General features: G+C 36.7%; 1 pseudogene; it reads left to right on the top strand.

The window, feature by feature from the left end:
• Positions 1–233: 233 nt before the first annotated feature.
• LOC130088207 (5S ribosomal RNA) lies at positions 234–350 on the top strand (annotated as a pseudogene).
• The last annotated feature ends 6,092 nt before the right edge of the window (positions 351–6,442 follow it).

Genomic DNA, 6,442 nt, shown 5'->3' on the forward strand with positions numbered 1-6,442 from the left:
ATATTTGAATGCTACCGATCCCGATCTGATCACACCGTGTTTGTTCGTTGCCCAGAGGGGAACTGACCTCCCGAATTGAGTCTGGTTTCTCCCAAGGATTTTTTTCTCCATTCTGTCACCTGATACTTTGCCACTGTCGCCTCTGGCTTGCTTAGTTGGGGACACTTAATATTTTACAATATTATTGTACATATACAATAATATTGTATATGTACAATATACAATATACATTGGCCAGCAGCCATATCACCCTGTAGCCCAAGACTGGTTGCCCACTGAAGCTAAGCAGGGCTGAGCCTGGTTAGTACCTGGATGGGAGACCTTCTGGGAAAACCAGGTTGCTGCTGGAAGAGGTGTTGGTGAGGCCAGCAGGGGGCGCTCACCCTGTGGTCTGTGTGGGTCCTCCTAGCGCCCCAGTGTAGTGACGGGGCACTATACTGTCAAAGAGCACCGTCCTTCGGATGAGAGGTTAAACTGAGGTCCGGACTCTCTGTGGTCACAAAAAATCCCAGGATGTCATTCGAAAGAGTAGGGGTGTAACCCCAGCATCCTGGTCAAATTTGCCCAGTGGCCTCTGTCCATCATGGCCTCCTAATCATCCCCATATACTAATTGGCTTCATCACTGTCTCCTCTCCACCAATAAGCTGGTGTGTGGTGGGCGTTCTGGCGCAATATGGCTGCCGTCGCATCATCCAGGTGGATGCTGCACATTGGTGGTGGTTGAGGAGATTCCCTCCTTCTATGTAAAGCGCTTTGAGTGCCGAGAAAAGCACTATATAAATGTAATGAATTATTATTATATACAGTATCATACTGTATTATACTGACACTGTTGTATGATAACTGAACTGAGCTTAATGATGACAATTTGTTTTGCAGAATTGCTTTATAGATTTAATTATATTTAGAACGGAACTGAATCAACACTGACTTCAAATGAACAGCAGCCGAAATGCATAATTTTCCTGTTATCACTGTGAAGCTCTTTTGAAGCAATCTGTATTGTGTAAAGCGGTATATAGAGTAAATGAAGGTGACTTGACCCAGAAACCCCCTTGCAAACACCAGGAAAACCCGGCAATCGCCTGTCATCATGGCATAAGCAAAGACCACTCTAAAAAATGTCGTTCCTTAATAGTGCATCCCATCCGTGACATACTGATATAACAAACAAGTCACAGATATAACCGTATGTATACTTTTATCAGACAATATAACCAATTAAAGATATGCAAATAAATGGTGGCCATCAGTAAGGAATAATCCATTTTGACTTTATTGTAATGATGCATGAATTATAATGATGTATACGTACTGATATGCAATAAATGACTCACAAATGTCCATTCTCCAGGAGAGCTGGATTATGATTTTTTTAAAGAGCCAGGGGATTTAAAAATAATAATAATAATGATTGAACACTCAGTCATGTGTCACAAGCAATTCTAAAGTCTATCCACTTCGCAGAAATGTGAATCTTATTAATTTCTTCAACCTCACTGGCTTGCCACTTCAGAAATCCATTGTACTACACTACATATCTGAGACAAAAAACGACAAAAAAAAAACTCATTATCATATCTATTCACCTACACTAAGACACAAGCATCTTTTCAGCAGTTAAGCACATGCTTGACATTTAATGACTGGAAATGTGATGTTTTTCAAATGTCATTTTGGATTTACAATCTCAGGAGGGAAATATATTACGTTAAAAATTAAAGGGTGCTTCAGAACCAATACTTTAAAACAATAAATCAAATAAAGGACCTTTTCATATAAAACGATAAACAGCAGTTATATTTTATTATAGCATGACATTTCCTCAGTCTGTATTGCACACTTTGCACATTACACAAATCTTTCTGCAAGGATTACTGTATCCCATATGTATCTCCCATTACCCATGTCACGAAATTACACAAATCATACATCTTCTTGTGACTAATTAGACTTCCAGGAAGTTTATACACAAAAGTGGATTAGATGCAAAATGACAATATTTACTTTCTGAGATGATAACTTCACAATATTTTAAAAGACCATTCATTTCCAGATATATTATTTTACTGCACTGAAACAGATGAGAACAACATTTGAACCGGGGAGCATAATGACACTAACTCTGAAATGAGTCAACACTGAACTAAACTGAGCTGAATAATGACACGATTGTCTTATATACACCTTATTTTGTAAAGTGGAAGCTATTTTCTGTGAATGTGCGACAGTAAATAGAGGCCGCTATAGGTAAATAACTAGAAGAATAACAAAGTGCGGTAAATGGTAAAACTATTTGAGATACAAACTAGTGTGTTTATGATTGTGATAATAAATTCCCATAAGATAACAAATACCAGTTTGCTATATAAAGCAGCATAATGGAACTGGAAGTGGATGACAGCGAGAGCCTCACACATTCAAGTTACAAATGGCCGTGCCAAATCTTGCATTAAAAATAAGGTGGATAGAGCTGCTTTACAGCTGAAATTGAATTTGTTTCATAATTGATGAATTTTACAACATTAGTGATATTTTCCTGTTTATTTATGTGAGGCTTCGTTGAAACAAAAAGCGGTAGCACTTTATTTTACAGTCCTCTTTCCCATATATAATGTGCTTATTACAATAACTAGGTAATAACTAGGTAATAACCCTGGACCTACTCCTAAACATAACCTTAACCCATGTACTTACCTTATATTACCAGTATTTTCTTAGGTAAGTAGAGTGTAAGTACATGTACTGTAAAATAAAGTGCAACCCCTAACCGTAACTCTTTAGTAAGTACTTTTAGTAATTCATATTACTAGTACTTATTTGAGGAAGTACACTGTAACTACATTGTACTACCACACTTTATTTTGATTGTCCACTTTACACATTCTACTAAATCTAATTAGAGTATTAGTACACTGTTAGGTTATGGTTTGGTTTAGTAGAATCAGTTGACTTATAGTCATCTTAAATATCAAAGTTACTTATAGTCTGTATCTATAATGTCTGTTGGGAGAGCATTAAAGTAAAGGTTAAACTTTATTTTAAGGTGACATAGTTACATGTTACTACATTGTAATAACAGTAAATTATGCATAATTACAAGTAACTAACCTAAACCAAACTCCTACCCTAACTGTAACTCTATAGTAAGTATAGTTAATTAATATTACTCAGTACTTATTTGAGTAAGTACAATGTAACTACATCACCTTAAAATAAAGTGCAACAAAAAAAAAGTTAGCAAATATTAAGACAGTCTACTAATAGCCTACTCTAATGACAGTTGGTAGTTGACATAGTTGAAAAGTTACTAGTAGAATGTCTAGCGTGGACTATCAAATTAAATTAAAGTGATAAAGAATTTCAGTTTGTGTATACTATTTAGCAGCCCCAGATTTGATTGCACAGACAAAAATCAAGAGCCCTAAAATGTGCAGTATCATCATTAAGTTACATTTCTAGATAGCACACGTACGTCTGCAAGATGTCTGTTAAAGATCACTTCATCTGGAAAGCATCTGCTGTTTACTAACATCTGGTTGATGTCTTTAAGATGTCAGTTTTACATACATTCTAAATCATAAAGATCTTAAAGACATTTTCTAAACGTCCTATAGACGTATTGCAGATGAGGAAACACTCTAAAAAAATACGTCTTCCAGATGTAAACACGCACATCAAACAGACATCTCTGTGATGTATGTGTGCTGCCGAATAAGGTGAGAGAGAATTCAAATGGTGCATGTGTTTTGTTTTTACCTGGAGCTTCTTATCTAAAGCAAATGACTTACTTCAGGAACAGTTCCCTGGAGCATCTGTCGGGTTAAGTGCCCTGCTCAAGAGCACAGCACTGATAAGGTGTGCAGCTCTCCAGGGCTCAAACGGAAGACCTTTGGGTTGAGGGCTGCATTGGGATCCCATGGGTAGTGAAGTGATATACAGCGAGCGGCTATGATGACAGTATAACGCCTGACAGGGCAGGAAAGTTAGTTACAAAAAAGACAAGTTACAAAAAAATAATGTAACAATAATGACACTGACATAGCCTGACAACATCTAATCTGACAGCAGATACTGAATCTGGACGCGTTTTTCTTTACTTAACTGTGTCTGACTGTCACACATGTCTTTCAAAATAAAAGTATCGCATCAGAAAAATATTGAAGTAGCCTACTTTTTTGTGTTATGGTTGTTTCTTTGACCTCACACTCCGAGATATTGCACTAGAGCAGCCCTTTTTACACTGGCTATTTCTACACTGTAGAAAACTATTTTTCGAAGTTGTTCATTAAACAAAGACTATTGGAGAAAGCTACATTTTGTAAAAAAAAAAATACTATTTCAGTTAATCTACTAAAAATGTTTACATTTAATTAAAATTGTTAAATTGTTAGTTGACATTTACTTGCAAATTCTGTGTGAAAATTGTTTTACATCACATTTTTTTCAGTGTAGCCTATTATGCAATATGCCTCACCCATGTCTTAAATATATTGAATAAAATATTAAACTCACAAAAAAGTAAATAAATTAACTCAGTTTAACTCCGTAGTAATATTGACTATTCAATATTGAAATAGCAGTTGGTATAAATTATTAGTCTTCGTTTATCACAATATCATAATTAAGAGAATTGGCTTTAAACCTGAATTTTTATTAATGTCACTACTTTGCTTTGTTTTTTGGGGATTATTGTTTTAATTGCTAATATTTTTTGCGTGTCTCCTTAGTTTCACTTATACATGCTGTAAAATCCCTTTAACTAAAGCCAGTTTCTGAATGACATCATCCTCCAGGAAGTGACATCACAATCAGCTCATACAAAAGTAGCGCCAATTTTGATTAATTCTTTAATGTTTTGTGGTGTTATTTGGTATGCATCACTCTAAATCACTGCAAAAAAATTTTTTTTTACAGAAGACGTCAATCAATATCAAGTTGAAACTCCTTAGGTCAATCCCTCAATGAACAATGCCTAACTTTATTTCCATTCTTTTAATTATGCTAAAGTTGAAGTGAAACGCTTAAAATGCAGATTTGCAAACCCTTATTGAAATACTTCCTTTAACTGTGACACAAGCATGTTCGTTTTTGAAAAAGATTTGAAAAGGAACTGCATAGCATGAATGACTGCCAGTGTACTTTAAGTTTCCACAATACAATAATGTGTGTGTACAGCCATGTCTTATTGCTCACTTCAACATGGTGGCTTGAAGGAAAAATATCATGTCACTGCAACATTTTGAGGATGCGACAAACAAACTCCGACTGTCAGTACATAAATGCACAGTAATGATCACATGGTGAAAGTGTAACTTGTATGTGAAAATAAATACATTTGGTCTATACCCAGCCAAAATATTAGATCTCAAAGTCATTTTCAACTTTTTTGTGGAAATGTAGCTCCAGTTCTTTAGACTCTTAAAGGCCGTGTTGCAGGGTTAATTTTTCAACGGATTTGTGCAATTTGCTTGTTGGTAATAAACACTTAAACTGTTATCCATTGTATTTTATGTTGTTGGGTATCACAAAACGGAATATAATACGAAAAAGTAGGTACTATCTTACAGCGGTTTGCAACGATTCTCCTTTCCCCCACAATGCATTGCATTACGTCACCTTGGGGAGAGAATTTACCAAAGCCCGCCTTGAGAGCATTGAGAGTGACTAGAGAGACGAGTAGTTGACAAGAGTATTTAGATTAGATAAATAGATACATACATAGATAGATAGATAAGCTAGTATAGAGAGAGATAGGCAGACAGCCAGATAGCATAACGTTAGCATAGATAGCTAGCAGCTAGATAGATAAATAGATAGAAATATATAGTAGGTAGATTGAAAATGGTGAGGCACGTCACATCTGGTCGCGGGGTGAGCTCCTCGACCAGCGACCAAAACGCACTCACTTCCCTACAGCACAAGCTTTCCAACGCAGTTCCCATGGGACGGCACCGCCCACACAAGCACCTGCCAAACACAGCGACAGACACGCGGCGGCTACGTTTGCAACAACATTTTCAGCGGAGGAAGAGATAAGCGCTTAGAAACGCCCATATAGCTAGCATGTTGCCTTCTATTTCTAGATGACAAAGACAAAGTTTACTACGACACTATGACAAAGGTTACCGGTGCTTATCTGAACTAACGTCATGATCACTGCCACTAGATATAAAGAAAATGTTGATTTTTCACTCGGTGCTATTCAATGACAGTAAAAAAAAAAAAAGTAGACTAGCTCCAGTGTAGACTAGCTCCAGTGCTCAAGCTGCGTTGCTAAACGATAGCAACTCACCAGGACACTTCACCAACTCTCCACTCATTCTCCTCGGACCATGCATTTAATTGGCTTTGACGGCCATCAGTTCTTGGCAATTCCTCATTTGCCCTCTCACGTCTGGCAGGTTCGAAATTATACGGCTGCTGGACATCATACATGT

The sequence above is a fragment of the Rhinichthys klamathensis genome, unplaced genomic scaffold, assembly GCF_029890125.1.
Source record: "Rhinichthys klamathensis goyatoka isolate OS25496 unplaced genomic scaffold, OSU_Roscu_1.1 h1tg000114l_1, whole genome shotgun sequence".
Taxonomy (NCBI): domain Eukaryota; kingdom Metazoa; phylum Chordata; class Actinopteri; order Cypriniformes; family Leuciscidae; genus Rhinichthys; species Rhinichthys klamathensis.